The 23,522-nt window shown below is 41.8% G+C and overlaps 1 long non-coding RNA gene across 2 annotated transcripts in view; it reads right to left on the bottom strand.

Annotated features, from left to right (window-relative positions):
• Window positions 1–5,870: 5,870 nt before the first annotated feature.
• Window positions 5,871–23,522, bottom strand: part of LOC140688593 (uncharacterized) — a 44,132-nt gene continuing 26,480 nt past the window's right edge. The window contains exons 3-4 of one of the 2 annotated variants that reach the window (XR_012063291.1): window positions 7,309–7,481; window positions 5,871–5,944 (exon numbers count right to left, since the gene is read on the bottom strand). This is a non-coding gene — a long non-coding RNA (uncharacterized lncRNA). Of the gene's footprint in view, window positions 5,945–6,475; window positions 6,645–7,308; window positions 7,482–23,522 lie in introns of those variants that run through there. The other variant, XR_012063290.1, reaches the window with a different exon arrangement.

Raw genomic sequence — 23,522 nt, 5'->3', positions numbered from 1 at the left:
TACTGTAAAATATAATAGTCAGGAATACTTCTACGACTCAAAAGTAAAAAGCCAAACCCCATGAAAAGGGTAAAAACAAGCCCTTTACAAAGGGATATATAGGGATATCTATGAGGCAAATGAAAAAGTGCTCAATGTTATTAGTCATCAGAATTTAACCACCATGAGACATATTTACACTCTCATCAGAATGGCTAACATTTTAAAAAATGACTAAAACACTAAATATTGGTGAGGATGCAGAGCAACTAAAACTCACAAGCATTGTTGAAAACATTCTGGCAGTTTATCATAAAACTAAATTTACATCTTTCTACCCTCCAGCCCAGTAATTTACCCCTCCACATTTACTCAAAGTAAATGAAATTATACATTCACAAACATTCTTGTACAAAAATGTTTTAGTAACTTCATTTACAACAGTAAAAAAAAAACAACAAAACTGGAAATAGTCCAGGTGCCCATCAACAGGAGAATGAGTCAACAAAAGGTGATGTATTCTCTTAATGAAATATTATTTAGCAATAAAAAAGAACATATTACAAATACATGGAAAAAACTGCATGGATTTCAAAAATGTACTGTGTGATAGAAATCTTACAGAAATCAATACATACTGTATGTCTCTGTGTGTGAAACTCTAGAAGAGATATAACTAATTTATGATGGAAAAAAATCAGGATAATGATTGCCTCCAGAGGATGAGGACAGGATTTCCCTGGGAAAGGATATAAGATCTGAGATGATGGCACTATTTTCTATTTTGATACGGGTTTATATTACATACATGTATGCTTCTGTCAAAATGCAATAAAAGTTCATTTAAGATTTGTGCATTTCTTTGTAGACAAAGTAGAAGGAAAAAAATGGCAGACATGAGTTGAACTTTGGCTGATGACATGTGTAATGGAGTATCAGGACAAAGACAGTTTATGCCCACACTTTGCTTTAAGCCCCATCAAAGAAATGAGCTGAATGGATGAGTGGATGGATGGATGATGGAGTTCAGTGACATGTGGTGATGCAGTCTGAGTGTTGAACATGTAGATGCATAATCCTTTCACCTTTGCTTTGTGTTTCAAGCTTACCATAGTGTAACATTTGCCTAGTGGAACAGAATTGGAGGGAGGCTCCTACCTGATTTTTTATTTCTGCTCTCCACCCCCACAACATAATCGGAACATAGCCGATTAAAAAGCAAACAAACAATTCAGATCAAGTTCTTCCTTTGCCCAGAAGCCTCCACTGGATTCCCATCTCTTTCAGACCCAAGGACAAACCCCTGAGGTCACACTACTTTGTCCCCTCCTGTTCTATCTCTTTGACCTCAGCTCCTAACACCCCATGGGTTTTGCTCAGTCACACCATCCCCATCAACCTTCATGCTGTTTCCCAAGCACATCCCACACTTTTCTCCTTAAAGGCTTTACCCATGCTGGACCATTCTTCCCCAGACATCCACAAGGTGAGGTCTCGGGCCTTTTCCCAGCTGTCACCCTCGTAGAGACCCCTCCCTGCCTACTCTGTCTCAAGTGACTGTCATTCCCCCATGCGCACAACCTCTTCCCTGCTTCACACCTTTCCCCTAGCATTCAGCTCTAAAAACATGTTCCATTTGTACTGACTTACCACTTTCATTTCCTGACTCCATGGTAGGGAGTTTTGTGTTTTGCTTACTGTTCTTTCTCCAGGACGCATAACAGGGCCTGGCACATAGTAGGCATTCAGTCAGCATTTATGGAGTGAATACAACCTGTCATGCTCGTATGCTAACCCGGTGCTTATTAATAAACCATATTTTTCTTACACCTAGCGGAATACATACAGGCCATCGTATTAGAGCAAATGTGGTGAGATGCTGGGCTGGGAGTAAGATTGCTCACTGACCGTGCGGTCTTGGATTTTTCACTTAGTCCTTTGGGTCATCATCACCTTCCCCTTTGACATGTGCTGTTGCATCAAACTGGGCTATTAAAAAACGTAAGGATGAGTCCTTCATACCCCTGGAGGCACGGGAGAGCTGGGTAGGCAGGTTTTTAGAGCTCCCCCCATCACTTCTACCTCTCTTTTTTTTTCCCTTTTTTTCTTTTAACATATTGGCTTTTCATAACAGATTACATCTTTTCTTTGCTCCAGCTAATTATGTTAAAAAGCCATAGATGGAAAACCCACTCAAGTCACTAACGAAAAATGCTACCATTGTATCTGAATCTGGGGACAGTGTTTGCAAAGTCATTATGAAAGCTCTAGGGCTCCCATTTTGGACCCACCCCTTTGGAATTATATGATTAGACCCCTTTGTGCTTCAGTTTCTTCACACAAAAAAGAAGGATGGGATTAACACAGGATCTGTGTAACAAGGCATTTTGTTTTTTGTTTGTTTATTGTTTTGAGATAAAATCACGTGAGATCAACCTTTTATAAAGCACATAACATCATGACTAGCACAAGCTAAATGTTCAATAACTGACTGTCTTTTACCTTCATTACTTATTTCAGAGTTCCTGGTATAACTGGCCTGTGAAGTCTAACTGTTGTTCTTCAAATTGTCCATTTAATATACATTATAAAGAGTAAAAGAGAAATATGGCTGGTATCCTCCAAAATATAGACAGTTGCAACTTCCTCCTCGCTCGGTTCCTCCACCTCCCTCCTGCCCTTCCAGCCACTACCCAGTATATCTCATCACCAGGCACACATATGTGACAATGATAAAAAGGTCTGTGCTGGGAACAATATAGTGGGTAATAAATCAAGGCTGGGAGGGGGGGTACCAAGCAGGATGGGAGGAGGGGGGAAGGCATTGTGAATAATCAATGCAACAGACTCTGTAAGAACATGGCGAAACATCTTACTTAACATGCTTAATAAAGCTGGAGAGGGGAAAGCAGTGATAACATGGAAACAGGCTGTCAGGTTGCTCGAGAGCCTTTCGCCCACTCAGCCCAGAGCAGGGAGAGGAACGGAGCAGCCTCCACTGCGCTGGAACCAGCGCCGACCGCCCATCCTACACAGTGCTCAGTGTCTGGGATGGTACCCATTCTTCTTCCTGACTCTACGCCAACAGTTTCAGGAATAAAGAGGGGGGAAAAAAGCTATTTGAAATGTTTCTAATTGTGGTTATATCCAGGAATACACAGCGATACTGCTGCAGAGCAAAAGGACCCCTCTCCACTTAGAACAGAAAGATAAAAAGAATATTCAAGGATGCCTGAACCGAGATATGGAAGATACTTGCCCCAGAATGATGGCGCAGGAAAGAATTCCTGGGACACTGCAGTCCAGCCCTCTGGTGTGTGAGAGGGAGGGAAGAGAAGTTCATGGAAAACCAGCAGAAAGTCACACAGATAGTCAGTGTCAGAGTAGAAACTAGGGCCTCGGTGTCCAGTGTAAGACAGTAAATTGTAAGATGTGCCTTGCACACAGGAGATAACTCCACAAATGGGAGATCACTTTCTCTTTCCTTCATTCCTACCCTCTTTCACTTCTCTTTTCTGCATCTGGAGCTTAAAGAGAGATGGAAACAACCGAACGAGACCAGGCCACTAAAGACATTGGTTAGAAAGTTGGGTCTTCTACGGACTGGTATGATGCAGGACAAATCACTGACCTGGGGCCTCAGTGTCTTCCTTTCTAAGGCCTTGTAATCCTGCAAAACTACAAAGTAAGCATTCTTAATTTGAAGCATTTTAAAATTGAATATGACCCGTTTATGTAATGGAAGGGGAGAAAAATACAAAGAAATGAAAAGTGCTATGATTTTATAAGGGCTCGCCCTTGGTAGCTTTGGAAGGAGGGTGTTAATGTTAAATTCTGTGGTGCCATCTTAGCAAGGCAAACAGAAGTGCAATGTTGGCTAATTGAATGATAAAAATAATACTTACCTTTGGTGTAGAATGCAAAGTCCTCAGTGGTGAGCCCTGATTGTATAAATGGAAGCAGCTATCAGAGCCCCAATCAGATTGGAAGGGACTCATTCCGATTATATCTGGGTGGTGCTGACCATGTGCCAGGCGTGGAGTGCCTTCTGTCCATGGAAGGCTACTCTTCTCAGATGCTGCAGCAGGATGAGGGCAACATGGTGACTCACTGCTCTGAGGGACCTGGGTCTGGGAAGAAAGCTAGAACCTCCTTAACCGGCATCCCAGCCCGGGCAGTGGGGTGGTAGATGGGGTAAAATGTTGAGATGCTGCCCAGGAGATGCTCTTACCACATCCACAAGCGTCCCCTGCAGTACTTGACTTAGTAGATCAAGCATTTCTCTTGGAAGCTTTTCTGCCCCTAAAATTAGTACCAGCAACCTTGGTTGGGGACAGGAAATCTATCTTCAGAGACTCAGGATGCTGAGGACAGGGTATATGCACTTCTCATAAGCCTGGCTCAGTGCACTCTGGACAGAGGCAGCCAAATGACAATGAAGCACATCGCAGACACAGCCCAGCCACGCCACCGGGGGAGAGTGGGCACGGCTTCTGCATCTTTGGTGCCTGCAGAGTGAGTGGGACAACAGATACTCTGCTTCCTCGCCCATCCTGAGCAACGTGGAGAAGTCAGAGTGAAACAGCAGGGGACGGAGCTGTGCAACGACAGACCAGCTGTGCCCCAGAGAAATAACACCTGGGATCTGTCTGCACTGCCTCCTCTGGCTCACCCCTTCCGCATGTTCATTATCCCTGTTCCCCACCTCTCTGGCGAACATCTCCTGGACCTCATCTAAGCTGTGTTTGTTTGTTTGATTGATTTGTGTGTTTATTGTTCCCTTGATTCCCCTGATTCAAGCCTAACAAGTGATCAGGGTGAAAAATGATGCTCAGGAGATGATTGCTGATTGAGGAGTTGATTGAGGATCTGATTGCTTGACTCATTTGGAATAACTTGTCCAAATCTAGCTTACCACAAATTCTCACAGAAACTTAGGCGAGAAACCATTTTATTGTCTCGCCAAAGACATGTGAGAGTTTTGTTAGGGCTCCTTGTCAGAATATATTCAATGAGTTTTCTATTATACAACAAATTTTCTTTGGAGACCCCCTTTCCTCTCACTTACAGCTCTCACTCGGCTTCTAATTCCAGCTCAAGCTGTGTCTCCATACGCGGTCTCATCCCCCATCTCTCTCTAGCCCCCTCCCCACCCAAATCATATCCACGTTTTTTTTTTTTTTCCAGAACGCAAAATATAGAAACAAGCACATGTTTGGACAAAATCAGTTTTCACTTGTGAAAAGTGGATGCTTTGTAAAATCACAGGCAACAAGAAAAATGTCAGAGAATGGAACCAAATGTTGGAGGGCTCACAAAACCTTCAGTCCTCAGTTGGATGAGCCGAGGAAGAGGTTTGCTAAAAATTAAAGAGTCAGGACATATACTGACTTTCTCCTGTCAGTACTCGGTGTTATGAGCAGATATGTGGGAGGAACCATGTGACAAAGGGATGTCTGTTCCCTTGTTTTCACACAGGGGTATTCCAAAAGTTACTTTCTCTTGAATAAGAAACATTGTTCAGGCTCTCGCTTCCAAATACCAATGCTTTGAAAAGTTCTCAATTCGATTAACACTAATTATGTCTGTAATCCATGAAAAGAACGTGCTGTGAATACTTGGCTCTTCAGTTCCTGGGTCTTTCCATCTTTGTAATTTATCTGCATGAATGTCTTGGGCCATTAATTTGTCTAGGAGGACCTAGAATTCATCTCTGGCATAAAGTTTGAATTATCTGTTATTAATTGAAAGGATATGAGGCAAAATACCTGGTGTGTGACAATTGAGCTCAATCAATTTGTATTGGTTTCCAACTTCTTATGGGCCAGACCCCTTGAAAAGTGAAAAAGACACTGACCTCACCTTTGAGCATCTGTCATCTTGCAGGACAGGCAGGAATTGCACATCCTGCATCCGCTGGTTAAAAGGAATGATGTACAAGAGACAGCTGGAACAGGAGCGCACACTGCAGATTTCAAAGAAATTCTCAAGTCTTTTTGTCCATCTTCACAATACCTAAGGCATCTCACCCAACATCCCCAGTTAGCAGGATTTCAATACACGTGGAGCAGTCAATTTTTCCAAAGTTAAGGCACTTTCCGCCAAAGCTGGTAACTATTATACAAACTCTTTGAATTCACATAACTAGATTCTACGTCTTAAGAGAATGGTTTTGAAAGATCTCAAATTTTTTTCAGCTTTCTTTGTAAAAGTAGTTTTAGGAATAAGATATGGTCTATCCTACCACGCATCTCATTGCCCCCACCACTCCTAAAGCAGAAATTGAATGATGGAAATTACACAGCGATCGTTTTAGACTTTGTATTTTTAGAGTTCCTAGAGTTATAATTCACTAAGTTTACTAGCATAAACACGCCTCTTCCTTACTAACGTCTTTTCAAGTCGGGTCAACATAATTCTTTCTACCATGAGCTCCAACCTGTCCTTCGAAAGAACAAAGACAGAAACTATGTTCTTTGACCTTCAGGAGTTTATATTTTAACAGGGTTTATGGTTTACAGAGTTATGTGCTTTATGCAGGCATCACAGGTAACATTATGGAAAGCTATCTAATCAAACCTGGAAGTGGAAGATTATGGAATTTATGCATAGTTGCTGCCCAAATTGAAAAGGCTTTCCTGGAGGAGGTGAACTTGGGCTGAACCCTGAAACCAATAAGAACTGATGTGAGGAAGAGTTAGAATGAAGGTGTGACTCACATCAAAAACCAAAACCAGGAATGTAATAAGCATGATACTGTAAGTTCAGAAGGGCAGGTTGGAATTAAAGTATTCTTTGAAAATGTGCCTCTTAATTGTACAGGATAAAGACAAAACTTCCTAGCCAGGAATTCAAGTACCTTCAAACTCTAGATTCATCCTGCTTTTCCTGTTTCATTTCTGCGTCTTCCTCAATGACTAAGCCAGTCTTGGACTTTCCAAACGCTATGCATTTTTCTTACCTTCCCTTTCTCTTTGAATGAGAGACTAATCTCTACTTTCTATTTCATTCTGCCAATCAATAATAATTCACCCGTGATAGACTTACATGGAGGATTCTGGTCCTCCTCTGAGCTCAGTTATCACTTACTGCCTGTATCCAGATCTGTCTTGTTACAAACATGTCATTGATATTTAAATTTTTTCAAAACCACTTCAAATTAGAATTGCAAACATCCTGAGGATAGTGAACTTCTTTTAACACTCCCCATATCTACCCATATATTCCTATACATTATTAGTGTTTAACAGAGTCATGATAATCAGCTAATTGGTAGGCAGAGGGAAATATGGAAGGTAAATATCCTTTCCAGCATCTCTGAACTCTTACCATGTAATGTTTCTTCTGACCTTGTTTCAAGTCCCACACTGGTTTCAAGTCCTGGTTCCACCATTGTTTCCCAATGGGAACTCCAACAATCACTCATGCCCTGAGTCTCCAGGAGCTTTATTTTCAAATAGTTAATAAGAGTCACCTTGCTGAGTGTATTTGAAGGAAGAAGCCTAGAAAAAAAAATGACGTGTTGTAAATACTGACCTATTTCTTCAGACTTTTGAATTTCTAAAGCCAACACCGTGGGCAAAATGGTACAGCTTCTTTTGATGCAAATACAAGCAGACAAGGGGACTGAGAAAATGGACCTCAGTGAAGGAGGAAGCAGTGACAAGAAGAAGACAATCTTATCACAGGAAACGTTAAGTGACTGCCATGTTGTTTCTCTTGGAAGCTGGGCCTTGATGCAACTGAGTGATGCTGAAGGCTACTTAGCTTAAAATAATTCGTCCTCCCGAGCAGACGCAATCTGCCAGAGCAGATGTCATTTTTTGGTTTCTTAGGGACTAAATTTGGCTATGACCCATCCCCTAGAACTCCAATTCCTTCTTAAGATTAGACGGCTTTTTTTTTTTTTACTGTGTTCTTAGTGACCCAGAATAAGAATCCTCACAGCCTTAGAAGTGGATGAGCGCCTGGACCCAGGCGATAACTAAGTTCAACCAAGGGAATGAAGTTTGCAGCCCACAGCTAGGAGTCAGAACTTCGTTTTTTTTTAATGCCTGTGGCTGACTGTGGACAGCAGTGCCCCATGCCAAGACAGCATTTAAATACCAAGGGATGAGATACATCATTGCACAGGCATTATGCCTGGCACCCACGCTCTCTCCAGATGGCTTGATGTGCAGAAATAGCCTTTGAGATCAAACTCAGTGTGGAGAAGTCCAAACTCATGATCTGTCCCTCAGGACTTCTCTGTAGCACAAGTACCCCTGTGCTGCTTAGAGGCACACACAGCTCACAGTCCGGTAAGGTGCAACCGAGTATCAGAAATCATCCTTCTCACCAACAGCTCAGGAACTGATTGAGATCCTACCGTCTGCAGGACACTGAACTAAGCACTTAGAATATAGAGGGATATCGCATGACCATTGCCCTCAAGAGCTTCCAGTCTAGTAGGGGGTAAAGGCATATACAGCCGTCACCCCTTATCCATGGGGAATATGTTTCAAGAACCCCAGTGAATGCCTGAAATCACAGATAGTACCAAACCCCACGGATAATACGGTTTTCCTGTAGATCCGTAGAAGTGACACAAGGATTACTTGAACATAAGCACTGCAGTACCAGGACAGATGATCTGATAACTGAGAGGTCACTGCTGAGTGAGCCACGAACGGGGTACTCTGGATGCTGGATAATTTACATCCAGGACGGGACCATGCGAGACTTCATCACACTACTCAGAACAGTGCGCAATTTAAAACTTCTGAACTGTTTATTTCTGGAATTTTGTATTTAATATTTTCAGACTGCAGTTAACCATGGGCAAATGAAACCACAGACAGCAAAGCCATGGATAAGAGAAGACTCCTGTGTCAGCAAACATAAACATCCATGAGTTTGCATCATAATACCATGTAATTGTTCTTACATTTTTTACTGAGTTATAGTCATTTTACAATGTTGTGTCAAATTCCAGTGTAGAGCACTAAAAGGTCCGCACAAAAACTACTAGAACTAGTTGAAGAATTCAGCAAGGTGGCAGGTGACGAGATTAATGGTCGAAAATCAGTTGCATTTCTTTATACTAACGATGAACCAACAGAAAAAGAAAGTAAAGAAACAATCCCCTTTAAAATAGCACCCAAAGTAATAGAACACCTAGGAATATATCTGACCAAGGAGGTGAAAGAATTAGACACAGAAAACTATAAACCACTGTGAAGGAAATTAAAGAAAACTTTAAAAAATGAAAAGGCATTCCATGCTCCTGGATTGGAAGAAACAATAATGTTAAAAATGCCATGTAATTTACGTACAGGAAGATGACGTAGAGTTTCAAAGAAGAAAAGCAGCATCTCGAATTCTGCAGCCAAACGCCCCAAAGACCAATAAACATCAGAGGTACTGACCCCAGAAATCATCTAGAGCAATGCTGGCCAAGGGAACTTTTTGTGACGATGAAAATGTTCTGTTCTGCACTGTCCAGTAGGATAACCTTTAGCCACATGTGGCTATGAGCGCTTGAAATGGGCTAGTGTGACCGAGAAACTAAATTTTAAATTGCATTTGATATGAATGTAGTGTAATTTAATTTTGATAGCCAACATGAGGCTAGCGACTTTCCCATCGTATAAAGAAGCTCTTCTTGAATATACACCTATCACTCATTCTGCACGTGAAAACACAGGCACGGAGATGTTGAGTTGGCTACATTCAAGGGATGCGTTATTTAGAAGCTGTGCTAATTCCTGATCCAGCAGGATCCTGATCTCATATCAATGCTCATCAGGAAGAAAAGCGCTATTCTCATTGCATCGGGCAGGTGCAGGCCCTCTCGGCTTAACTTTGTGTTGTCCTCGTAAAAAAATCATGATCATTAGAATGTGTGCTCCTTGAGGGCGGGGGCTTCATCCATCTCGTTCACCGTCATAATCCCAGCACTGAGAAGAGTAAATGGTGCACAGTAAATGAGCAAACGGCATGGACATAAATTAGGAAATGAATGGGCAAAACACTATGTGTTGTTACAAATATCTGACTGGGTGAATCAAGCTAATTAATACCCGGGGTAAGAATTCTGTGACCTAGATGAGGAACACTGCCTGCCTGTGGGATGGACGTGAGTTAGGCTGAAGGAAGAGCCCAGAGACAGCACTGAGGGTTTACTGGCTAGGGAATCGGACAGGTCTCAAGCAAAGGTCCTGGAGTGACACCCCATGGTGTGCAGCAGACTGTTTTGTTGCCTTTTGAAATGCCAAGATTTATTAAAGTGCATTTTTACATGTAATGAAGTACAAGTGGATTCATTTTGACATGTGCATACAGTCGTGGGACTATCACCGAGAGCAGATAAAATGCTCTCATCCCTCCGAAGACCTCCATCAGGCCCCTTTGCAGCCAGCCTCCTTCCCCGTCCCCAGACACACTGCTACCTACTGGATATGGTGAGCTCGACCGTCCAATACCCAGAACTCAGTTCAGGTGCAACAAAGAAGCCAGGCATTTACTGGCCTTGTAGATTTCCCGTGCTCGGTCAATACTCACCGAATAAACAGGCTGTGTTTATTTCAGTAATTGCTTCTCCCAGCTAACCATTCGTCACAGGGATTTTTGTCCCCCTGTCCCCCTTTTTTTTTTCTTAGCCCATGGAATACCTAAAAGTGGAACCAATACATACCAGATTCTCCAAGCTTCACTGATTGGATTCTATGGAAAGGCATAAAGGCAGTTTCGAGCAGTCTCTACTCTTTCAGATGGACAAGGTGGAAGAGACCAGAAATTCTTTATCTTTTTTCCGTGTCTTTATTCTACATGGTGGCTCAGCAGATGTAGCTTTACAGTATAAAGTACATAAAAATCCACCTCGCCTAGTGAGATTTTAGGGAAGGGGTTGGGCAAGTAACCAGTGTGAAGTCCCGTTACTATTTTTGTAAGTTGTAAAATACTGTTTCTGCCTCACCTCTCCTCTTGCCTTTCTATCACTTTTTTGTTGGTTTAATAACTTCTCACATACATCTTTTATACAAATAAGTCAAAAGATATTTCTGGGAAAATCCAGAAAAAGAAGGAAAGCCAAGCTTTCTGTTTCCCAGTGATGCGAACGCACACAGATGCACTTGCTCCTCCCCAGCGGAGTGGGCACGGGAATTAACCCACACGCTGGCACAGGAACTTCTTGTTCCTGCCAAATGTGTCAGCTGAGATGGAGTTGCTAATTTATTTATGGGGACATATGTCAATGTCACTCTGAGGAAATGGTTCCAGGACACACACACACACACAAACGGACGACTGTCAGGGCTGACCTTGCGTGTCGGTGGACTAGCCACCTGCTCATTCACTTCTTGGGAGATTAGGGGAGCCTGGGGGCCTGCCTCGTCTCGGTCCTTGCCCAGACTCTTTCTAAGGGAACTTCCCATGGTTTCCATTGAAACAAAGTCAGTGCCCCTACAAAAGAAATGTGTCGTATGCTTGCACAGTCATTCTCCACTAAATGTCATCAGAGAGCCAGTTTTGCTAGGGGTTGAAAGCAGGTATGAGAGCAAATGGGCAATGCTTACTACCAGACCCTAGGGGGAAGAGAGGGGTGCAAAATAATGAAGCTGGAAGCCACGAAACGTCGCTGTCTCTAGAGATTTCTATAGACAAAACAATAAAGTGTAAACAATGTAAAAAGTGCATCTATTCATGTCTTAAACCCAAGTCTCAGAGGTAATCAAAGTTAGTTTCTCTGCAGCGCTGACCACGGGAAAACAATTTTGACATCTCTGTTTCATGCTCCGTAAGAGGCACTGTTTTCCTGTGGGTTATCTGAGATCCTTCTAACTTTCTTTAACACCTAGGATCCGAAGCTGTTCACGCACAGCAGGCAACAAAAGAAGTGCCTGTCCCAGGATCTTTGCCTGCCTTCATGTCTCCTGTTCAACAGAACCATTGTCCCTGCCTCTGTGATCGCTGAGTCTCTGGACCCTGACTGTCTGGGCTTTTGATAGCTACCTGCCTAGCTGACTTCCCTGGAAAGTAGCCTCTGACCTGCCAACTTCCTGCATCTTCCAGCCCTCGCTTGTGCGACCAAGCCCTCAGCCCCGTCTCCTCCTTGTCTAGTCTGCCTGAGATCGTTGCTCTCCTCTTCCCAGCAGAACACCCAGGGTCCTGCCTTAAACAACAAAGGGACATCAAAGCTTCACTAAAAGGCTGAGACGACTGTTAGGATCGCTGTCTTTGCCGACAGTCTGGTGGCGGTGGTCCTGGCGGGAAAGGAGGTAGGAATCAAGTTGATTCTAGAAACCGTGGCAGAGAGATGGAATCTAGTCTCTGCTGTTGTCAGCTGCATGACCTTGGGTGGCAGACTTAAACTCTCTGAGCTTCAGTTTCCCCATCTATAATTGGGTGATACTAATATCCACCTTGGTGGCTCTTGGGAGAATTGAATGTTTGAAAGTGCCCAGGACAAGTCTTGGCACATAGTAGGTAATCAATACACAGGAGATTCTTTTCTTCCTTCCTTAAAATAACTGAGCATGAGCCGAAGGTGAGAGTTGAGATTGGCGAATATCAATTTAGTCCTTTGTGCTAGGACTTCCATTTCTTACACCTCAAATCTGCAGGCATCGCCCCTCTGTGTCAGAGGCCCTCCGTACACAATTTGGGCAGAAGATCCATAAGGTTCTTTGGTGTTTGGCAGCCCAGACATTGGATTCCCAGGATCTTTACCCCCTGAATTCAGAAGTCCTTTGGGTGTATTCCTTATTTCAGCACTGACAAAGCCGCATCAGAGGAGAAGAGAGATGATTAAAGGGAGACAAAGCAGTCATGAGAAAGACAGGATACAGTAGGAGAGAATATGTCAAAGACCTTGGAGGTAGGAAAAATATGGGCGAAAGAAGCAGAAAAAGCCCAGGAGTAGTGGAAGGAAAAAGAAATGCATTACGAAGAAAAGGAGAATGGAAAAAATGTAAAAAACTCAAAGATAGGGGTCTTTAATATGACTGGGGAGGCTACAGGATGCAGAGCATCTCACTTTGAGGTCTCTTTTGACAAGCACATTTTCCAATGGAAATGATAATGGAAAAAAGAATCTGAGAATTCAGATTACTTCTCAGTTCTTATAGTAACCCAGTTTTCTCTTTGTTCAAGGTCATTCCGTCTTTGCTCTCCAAGTCTACACTAGAGCCTAGATTTGCATCGCATTAGGTTTAAAAGACCTCCCTGTGTAAGTATAAAGCTCTCCAAGGTCAAAGCCCAAGGACCCCAGGTTCACCATGCTCTTCAAAGGATCTAGCCCAGTGTTGCATGTAGTCAGGCTTAGACGAGGCAGGGCGTTGACTCTTCACCCACGCATCCATCTGTCCTCCGGGAGAGCTGATGAGTGCCCTCTGTAGCTCTTCAAAGAGGCTGGTCTGAATAAGGTAGCTTTGGGGGTGACGCACAGCTTTCTCTGGGACCGAAGAAGCCACTCAAAATGGAAAGGAGGCTCTAGGTAAAAAATAGGGTGAGAACTGTCTAGCTTGTCATCAAAGAACAGTTTCCAAAGGAGACTAAACCCCTACAACTGAGTTTGTGTCTGTGCAGATGTAAATCTTGTTGCTGTTTGTTTTGCTTTTTAAAATTTTATTCAGAAACCTCTTTCCTTGGGAAAATGGTTAGATGATCAGGAGGGGAAAAAAAAAACACAGCTAGAGTCCTTTACAAGTAGAATAGTCAGTAGATTAAAAAGCCTGCTCCCCTATCTGCCATCTTGAAATTCCTGTGCATGCGCTTGTATGGAAAATCCCCTGCCAAGGCAACTTGGGTAACTGCAGTGTTACAATGGGAATTTGAAGTTCACTGTCCCTGATTTCCACTGCACTTGGATCGCATGGCAAAAGTGGAACGAGCAGTGGATTAAAAGACCTAGCTATGGAAATTTGGATAAACTGGGTGACCTTGCCAAGCTTCAGTTTTCTCATCGGCAAGATAGCCAGGTATGAACTAACAAATGTAAAATCGCAGAACACAATGCTGGCCTTATGATAAGAGATCTGTGAATGCTCATTGATGCAGTCTGGATTGTCTGTGTCTGTATCCTTTATCTTGTAGGTGTTATTAAATATGGCATTGTTGAGACTGACTTGCAATCTGATTCCTATTTAGTCCAAGTTTCTCAGAAAACATTCAGCATCTGAGTTTGGCAGTGATGGTAGTCGAGGCGAGGGAGACAATGAAAAAAAAATCTAAGGGCACAGATAAAATTCTTCAGTAAGCAGAATTTGTACAGCTCCTTATCTAGAAACAAGACTTTAATTAAAATCTTGTGGTAGCTCACAGCGAAAAAGAATGCAACAATGAATATATGTATGTTCGTGTATAACTGAAAAATTGTGCTCTACGCTGGAATTTGACACAACATTGTAAACTGACTATAACTCAATAAAAAACAAGTAATTAAAAAAAAAGAAATCTGAGATAGAAAGTTTTCCAAATACAAAGTGACCACATTGTTAACCCATCACTCCCCTATAGTTCTTCATTTTGGCTTAAGCTCTCTCAATGAATCTGATGTGATATAATAAAAGAAAACGGGACTTGATTCAAGGGATCTGTATTTTAATCCCATCTCTGCTGCTTCCTAGTGAGTTAAACTAGACCTGGTGACTCAACAGACTTAAGTCTCAGACTCCCCATGTGTCATATGAGAACCCTCCACTACAAGATCATAGTTAAAGCCAGATGAGGTTAGATCCATTTGGCTATCTTGTATGTAGCAGCCATTAAATAACTGTCTATGGAAGCTGCAGTAATCCCTGGATGGAGGAAAGAGAGCCAGGCAGGGTTCTTTTCCATTTTCAGGTTAGGAAAAGAGCAATCAGTGAACCAAGCCTCACAAGTTAGAGGCAGAAGCATGACTGGCACTCAGGATGCCTGATGCCTGATTTAGAGTTCAGAGCTACCACCTCTAAACAGTACTGTCTTGTTTTGTGACTAATCATATTGAAACTGTGCAGGTCTGGTGTCTAGATAACAGAATAGACCTGGTCCTGCGTTATTGAATGCAGCTAGTCATTTCCAGTTTATGCTCTCATTTCCACCACTGCCATCAGCCCAAGAGAGCACAGAAAAATCATCTCCAGTCCCACAACTAACCCAGGAATGACCTCCACTTGTTTGCTCTGTGTGTGGGACTCCTGGTTTTCTGCCTCTTTCTAATTCTTGACTACAGATTTATTTCCTGTTTCCATATATTCATGGACAACCACAGTGACATGGTCTCACCATATTTTATACCTCCGAGATCACAAAGTAACATCAATTACTGTCACTCAGGTGGCTATGACAACAGTCATCCTGAAGTGAACCACCCATTATAACCTGCACAGTGAGTTGCAACAGTTTAAGACAACAAACAACAACAAAAACAAACAAACTCCTGGAGATCACACTCGAGCTTCCTTTTAAGGAATGCTGATTCATCAACCCTCTTCAAGGCTCAGAAGGCAACATCATTTGCAGACACATGAGCATCAGTGTCCAACTAAAGAAGTAATTGAGAAAAGTCAGAGTTTGAAAAGATTGAGTACCTCCCAAAACAATGCATCTTGCCTATGTTTTCTATTTATGTATAACAACAGAGTTTTTCCTAAAAGCCTATGTCATAATAACTCTAAAAGGACTCTTCCAATTAAAACAAATTGAAAATAAGAAAACTGTATCCAATTATTGTTCATTTCTCTGTTTTTCATTCATAAGAATTTTTTTTCTCTTGTATCTTTCCTATGAACGTCTTCCTTTACCATGAACGACATTATGTGTGGTGTCTTCCACTAGTAATCCATTCAGATTTCCTCCTCTGGCAGCTGCCCTGAGCTCCTTCTCAAGTCTTGATTCTGCCTGCAAATGCGATGGCAGTGCCCTCTGTAGTTTGGGGTGAGAGAGTAACTTTCCACCATTTTTTTTCTAGATCAAATCCTCTGTTGTAATTTGGATAGATAATATGCAAAACTGATTTTATAATTGCTTCTTCAAATAAATTAGCTTTAGAGTCATTATTGCTATAAAGAGGAATAAAAGTATAGACATTATTATTCTGGAGCTAATTTCCTTGGATTTTTCATCTATAAAATAGGTTTTGGAATGTTCCGATTCATGAGCAAGCTTAAAAGATTATATAGAATAATACATCTGAATATACTTTTTTAAAAATGTAAAAAAGATACAGTCAACACTTACTGCTCACTTTTGTTATTCTTTTTTACGATTTGTCTGAAGATATTTTTGCTAAAAGTTCTAATACCAAAGTGAGGCCAGCAGACTTTAAAATCAGTTAAATCAAATAAAAAGTGGGTGAAAAACAGCTGGCCAAGGTGCCTTTGCTAAACCGGGAAGTTATGAGAAAAGTATAATGAGATTATATGGAGAACACAGCCCCGCAACCCGGCCCCGTCTAGCCTCCATGTTTGAGTGACCACAATCTCATCTCGATGGTTCAACTCCATCTGAACTTGCAAGGACTAAGGAGAAAGGAAACTCAAAACCTCAGTCATGGACTGCCAAGATTTTGAAATATTATTTGACCTCGGATCATAAATCTGAAGGCAAAAAAAGAAATCAATCAATTCAATCTTTATGTGCAAATCACTCTGCTAAAAACCAACAAAAAATATCTTGATCTTTATACACCAGGACAAATGACTGAGAACTAATATGACTGGAAGTAAGCAAAATGAAATCCATACCTTATGTTTATGTAGTGCTTTAAAATTTACAGAAGAATTTCACACACCTTCTTATTTTGTCTTCACAGCAATTTGTGGAGGAGATTATTCCCATGATGGATGAGAGAGATTAATTGCTTTCTCAAAGTCACACAGACTGACTAGGTGGCAGAAGTTAGGAACTATGGCTAATTCACTGGTGCATCCCCACCTGACAGTGTCACACTACATTGTATATGACAAAGGAGTGTTTCAAAGAGCATGTGGCATTATGGTTCAGACGAGTAAAAGAACATGCTAGCCTAGCTGGTTAGGAGATGCTCCTGGAAACCATGACGATTACTTATGGTCAGAAAGGATGGGAAAAATGTAAACATCCCAGGGGAGTGTTAAATAGATACTCTAGGTGGAAAGAACTGAGAAAACAAAGTGAAAGAAGCGAGAAATTGTGTGGAATATTCCAGAGGATTCATACATCAGCTTCATGGCTTGACCTCCAGGGATCAAATTCATGCATGTCCCCTAACTGTTATAATTTCAGAAAGAATCATATGACTTGACCAGGAAAGCAACTGGTTCAGTCGTGAGTCACGAGGGGCAGGGATGAATTGGTGGCATTGCCAGCAGGGACATGCTGCTGGGTGCCTATGGTATAGCTGCAATGCTTCGTGGGTGGAAGTGAAATTAGTAAGTGGGAGGCAGAAACTAGTTAGTCTGCAGGAAAAAGAAATAATGAAACTGGAGACCCCAAATATGCCAAACTAGTGCAGGGCTGCAGGGCTTGGCACCTGTCTGCCCCTGCTGTATGTACACAGCCCTCAGCTTCCACAGCTAATAAGCAGGCAGAGGAATGACAGGCTTTACCTAATGAAAATGGCAGCTATCAGTCTGTGGCTCAAAAGGTCTGGCTCCAGCTCCTCTTACAGTTGATGGTTTGATCCTCATCGAATTAGCGGGGCTGCAACAAGGAGGCTGCATGTGAAAGCTGCCAAGTGTTCTTTTAAGTCCTCTCCAACTTTTTCCTTTGCACTTCCCACAGAAAATTGTGGCTACTTAGAATTGCATGCGTTCTTTCCTTTCTCTCCCAGGAGAAGAGTGTTACTCTTTACTGAATACCTGTCACCAACAGCAGATTGGGAAACCTCAAAAATGTCTAACTGGGTCAGTATTTGGCTCAAGAATGTAATGATTTTCACCTATCATCACATTTACCTTTACATTCCATTCATCCAAATGCAAAGCCATAATATATGTGCCTCATTTATGATCTCTCAGTAGCCCGTGTGGCTTTCAGTCTTGACCTGATTGGTACTCAAATCAATTTGGCCTCAGTTGGTTGCTTTGGGTGACATATTCCCTCTCACAACAGGGCTTGGAGAGCAATGATGAACAGAGTCACTTAGACGGGACAACGCGGAGCTTAACTTACAAATTACGCAGATGCTCTGAAACATACCAACTGTGCGGGCCACCTCAGACCCCTCCTCCTCACAGTGTTAGACCCTCCCGCATTTTCCCACCTCTAGTGTTTACAATGGAAATGTCTACTTTTTAACAGATACTTTTCAATAATTTAGCGGTTTCCTCAAAATGTTCTGTAGAGGCAGATAGAACAGGAATTTTCATCTTATTTTAGAGACAGTAAAACTGAGACTCAATGAAGCAAAGGGAGTTTGAAGGAATGTTTGGAGACCAGATCCCTCCACCCGGCTCTAAATCCAGTCCCCTTTCTATCACTAAAATTTTCTCTACGATTCTTTTCTGCAACCACGTGACTCAAAAATCTGGTCAGAGAGAAAGCTACCAAGGAAAGGAACATATATATTCACGAATAAGAATAACCGGGCTTAGAGCATTCATGCAAGTTTTCCAAAGCCACACAGCTAGGAATCAAGGGAATAAGCACCACAGCTCGGGTTCTGAACGCCTCATCAGAAACAGATAATAAAATAGGTAGCCTTAAATTGCACCGCATGCAGGCTTTGGGAAGCGCCTCTGCAGTAACCAGACATCAGGCAGCTGAATGGTCAGCCCGGCGGCTCTGGATTCCTGAACAAAAGCCTCTGCTTGAAACAAGTGGCAAAAGCATGAAGTGCTCACAAAGAAATCAAATCAAATCAAATCAAATCAAATCAAATCAGCATTTGACTCCTTAAGGAAAGGTTCCTCGAGACAGCAGCCGGCAGGGCTGTCATGTAGGGCCGTGTGGCGTGCGGGCAGCCATCCATTCAGGCCACTGGCTACCAGCAGCTGACTCTAGGAGTGGTATTTGAATCTACCCTTAGGGGGGCCGGAGCCCACAGACAGCTGGGCCATCTGTTCTGATAATACCACATTACTCTCTACACTCAGTAATGAAGGCTCCTGAGTAATCTTTCATCAGAATGACTTCACGGCATTAAAAATGTATTTCAATACATAGCTTGTTTAAATATTTAACCCTCTTCGGCTTTGAGAGATTGATTCAGAGCTGCAGTGTTTATATGGGCAGGAAACATTGATTTTCACATGCATGCATGCATTAATTCAGGAAGACTTGGGCACACACCAAAGGTTTTGATAAATGGATCTTTAAATCTCAGACTTTAATGGAGAATATTGGTTTGCCGCCCAGATCCCGTCCCTCTGCCAGTATTTAAATATTTTCAATTCTCGTTCCCCGATGGTGAGGGGAGAAGTCAGTAGATGAACAGATTTTGGAAAATTATTTTGGGTAAAGTTTGTTTATACAACACACGCATTCACACACACACAGATTATTCACTTTGCTGGCCTGTAGTGGGAGCTATTTGCACATAGGGCTGTCCAACTTTCAGTAGATCTGTCTGCAGCTCACCTTTTTCTGGTATCTTGTCAATAAATCCAAAGACAGCAGTGTAGATTCAGCATATCCAGGGCCCAGGGACAGAAAGCCTTTTTAGGAATGTCTTTATGTGGTGGCATCATTTAAGCTCACTCCTGTACCCAGAATTACTTTATTTAATCCCCTACCTCCCTCACTTTATTTGAGGCTTCCATGCTGGGAGTTCTGGTTAACTCCAAACATCCTTGCAAACATCACTGTGTTTGGAAAACAAGCCTTGCTGTGCAGGAAGGACCATAAGACTTGTTGAAAGAGATTCTTAGCTCTCAGCTTCTAGGTACCGTGTAGATTGTTACTCAACAGCACCTCCTTTATCTTCTCTCCAGATGTTAGCAACAAACCCATGAGATATTTAGCTGACGTATTATTATCACCACTGAGTAACTGAGAAAACAAGCCTCCATGAGTTTAAACTTTTCCAGCTGCCTTCAGCTGGCAAGTGGTAAGCTGGACGCTTGGCTTTTTAGATTGCCCACCATGTTGGTGAAGACACATCAGTCTTCTAAAATAGATATTCATGGACTAATTAGCAAAATGAAATCAAGATCTACAGGCTGTATATTAAATATCAGACAATGTTTTGGCACTGGTAATACAGTGATAAATAGGGTGGAGTTCTGCCTTTAAGGAAGCTAGAGAAAGAAACAGGCTTTGGAGCAGAAACTTAGGAAGCAAAACGTTAGTACAGGGAGAATGATAAACTTACTGTGGATATACTGGGAAGAGATGCTCTGCAGACATCATCCAAACAATGAGTTAAGTGTTAACACAGCCCAAGTACAGACTTCCTCCGCCTCTGCAGCAAGAGTGTCGCCATAATGGCCTGAGGTTTCCATTAAATTTAATGAGTTAACGTCTTTCCTATGAATATAGGATGGTAGGAGTTATGTACCATTCTTGGGAGAAGTGAGAAATGGTTACTCATCGGTTTCTGTGTTTTGTGGTTGACTCTAGGGGAGAGTAAACGAACAGGATCATGGAAAGCTTCCTGGAAAAGAGAGAGCACTGAGGTTTTTTGGTTTTGGTTTTGGTTTTATGTTTATCTACACAATGCATATACATAGTTTGATGTGAAAACACAAATAGTTCTTAATGGCAGTCCTATGCCCCAATGTACCTCCTGTACCACCACCCTATGTCTTCTCGGAATCATCTCCGTACATCTAAGTATTATGTAGATAATGCAATATTTTGTATTGATTTTAGACATTATTACTCACACAACATTGGCATCTTATCTTCTATATGTACACAAAATAGTAAGTCCCTCACTTGGTTAAAAACAGAATTATATTAACATTATAATAATTATATAAATATTATCCACTGCTGAGCCAAATAATATAGTAATCACATTCCCTTTCTTTACAACAGTTTGCTTTCCATCACTTTTCTATTTGCCTTTCTTTTTCTGTCTTGCTCTACCTGGTACACATAAACCCTACAGTTTTCCTGGATGTCCTACCATATCAGATATTCTGTTACCTCTTTCCGTTCCCTGAGGACTCTCCTACCAGACCATTCTTACTACAACCTAGACTTGACCTCTCTCTTGAAGAATGTTTTTTTCTTTACAAGTCTAAGGAATTCTTTTAAATACTCTCCTGGTATGATGACATTCTTTCCTGGATGTGAAATTTCAATCTGTCTTGGTTGACTAACTACACATTTCCAGAGCACATCATGTTGCTTCCCACAAAAGGGTGACTGCGAGGTAAATTTCTCCTACTTGCTTGTCTTTGCTTTGTCCTCAAATTCAGCTGACAGTTGGACTGGCTACTGAATTCTAGGTTGAAAACATTTGCTCTGAGTTTTGAAGGTATTCATGTCTAGTGTTCGTTCTTGCTGTTTTGAAAACATAATCCATGCAAATCATTACTCTGTGTGTGGCTAGTAACTCTATTAACACTCCCTGCTCTTTTTCGCCCTCTGTGCTTAGGCCTGCCCTGCTGTCTTTCGTGCTTCTCTCTCCGAGAAGGATGCTTTAGCTGTGTTTCTTCTTCACACCTGTTCTCTTGGCAAGTGTGAATGAATTCAGGAACAATCTTCATGTTATGAAATAAATTCGGGCATCCTTTCTAAAAATGAGATCTGTAAGAAGATGATCTCTGACAGAAAAAAGGGATTCTGTACTTCTTTATGAATTTGAGAATTATTGCATACACTAAATCCCACTCTTGGAGATTCGTAATTCACATAAGCATGACACAGTCTGCGTAAAATCTCCCATTAAAAACCACATAACTTTATTTAATATCCTTTCTCTGAAAACTATTGGACATTGGACCAATAGTGTGTTTAGAAATGTAACAACACATGTGTTTGTAAAAAAGAGATAATGCTTTGGTACATTAAGAAAATACTGGAATATAGTAAAAAAAATTGACAGAGAATGACGAAACTCGGATTTTAATTTGAGTTCTGTCACTAAACAACTATGTGATACTTGTCACCTTTTTTCCTAAAACATAGAATAATAGTTTCTTATCTTATATTGCTTTAAGATAAATTTTTATGAATGAAATAGATCATTTCAATGATATATGACTAACTAGAGTGAGTGATGCTTTGGGAGAGGGTAAGAAAGTGCTTTCCCTGTTCTCTACAAGTGATACATGCAAATAAATGCCTTCCTAGTAGCCAGGTATGCTGGACCTCGTGCTCAAAGGTAACCAGGCTGAGCCTAAGAAGACTGAGGTTTGAAAAACAAACCATGAAGGAGAGGAATCTTAAGAAAGAAAGGAAAGAAAGAAAGAAAGAAAGAAAGAAAGAAAGAAAGAAAGAAAGAAAGAAAGAAAGAAAGAAAGAAGAAGGAAGGAAGGAAGGAAGGAAGGAAGGAAGGAAGAGAGGGAGGGAGGGAGAGAGGAAGGAAGGAAGGAAGAAAGAGAGGGAGGGAGAGAGGAAGGAAGGAAGGAGGGAGGGAGGGAGAGAGGGAGGAAGGAAGGAAGGAAGAAAAGAAAGAAAGAGAGAGACAGAAAGAAAGGAAGGAAGGAAGGAGGGAGGGGAAGGAAGGAAGGGAGGAAGGAAAAAAGGAAGGAAGGAAGGAAGGAAAATTGAGGATGCCTATGCTGAAGGGATGGGGAGCAGGATTCAAGATGGTTACCCTTACCAAGTCTCTAATGTCAGTATGAAACTCACAAACATGAAGACGGACCCAGGCTTTGTTTCCATAAAGAAGAGGAATCCCCTGCACCTTGAGAACCTGTTAGGAAAAGTTAAGTTTCCCATACTTTTGACACAACTATCACAAAGGTGAGAGTTCTCGGACCTAGGACTTGACATTTGAATACGCACAATCTAGGGTTGTTATGTAGATCGGCTGTTGTAGCAAAGATGCTTGATCATTACAAACAGGGGAAGGGCCATAGCAGGGCACATGCTAAATAGCTGAGGAGAGCAGGTCAATTGTGGTCATTCAACAGAGCAAGATAAATACAGTGGCTTGGAAGGACATGTTCTAACCTTCAGTCACACTTCAGACAATAATGCATACTGTCCAGGCTGATGTGAAGGAGATTCCCACCAAAGGATAGAGCCCAGAAATGCTATAAAATTCAAATTACCAAGAACAGCAGTCAAGGGCTACTCACTGGATTAGAGATTCAGTCTCAGGTTTTGGCTCATAGAAAAACTCCCACTGGACAGTATTTTGGCACACCATCCCCGATCAGAGTTGCAGAAATGGTATTAGGTTACTGAAGTAGAATTATTAAGTATTGGAAATATCAGATGGAAAAGATGTGGGTCCAGTTAATCCTCGCAAGACTAAGCTTCTTTAAAAGCAGTCAGATGCCATTTGAAGATCGTGGCATCTATCTCCCTTCATAATCTGCTCTTTGTGCATTTTGTTTTATGCTTTACAGTTTGGAGATCATTCTCTTTGATAGATAGAATGGGAGTGAAAGAAGATTTGAATGAATCATTCTGCCTTTGCTGTCATTTTTAACAGTACCTTAGCTAACCTAAGCCATGTTCTTCTTCCAGCTCTGTAC

The sequence above is a fragment of the Vicugna pacos genome, chromosome 23 (genome assembly GCF_048564905.1).
Source record: "Vicugna pacos chromosome 23, VicPac4, whole genome shotgun sequence".
Classification (NCBI taxonomy): Eukaryota; Metazoa; Chordata; class Mammalia; order Artiodactyla; family Camelidae; genus Vicugna; species Vicugna pacos.
Note: the sequence above shows the minus strand (reverse complement) of the source record. Positions and strands in the feature narration are given on the sequence as shown.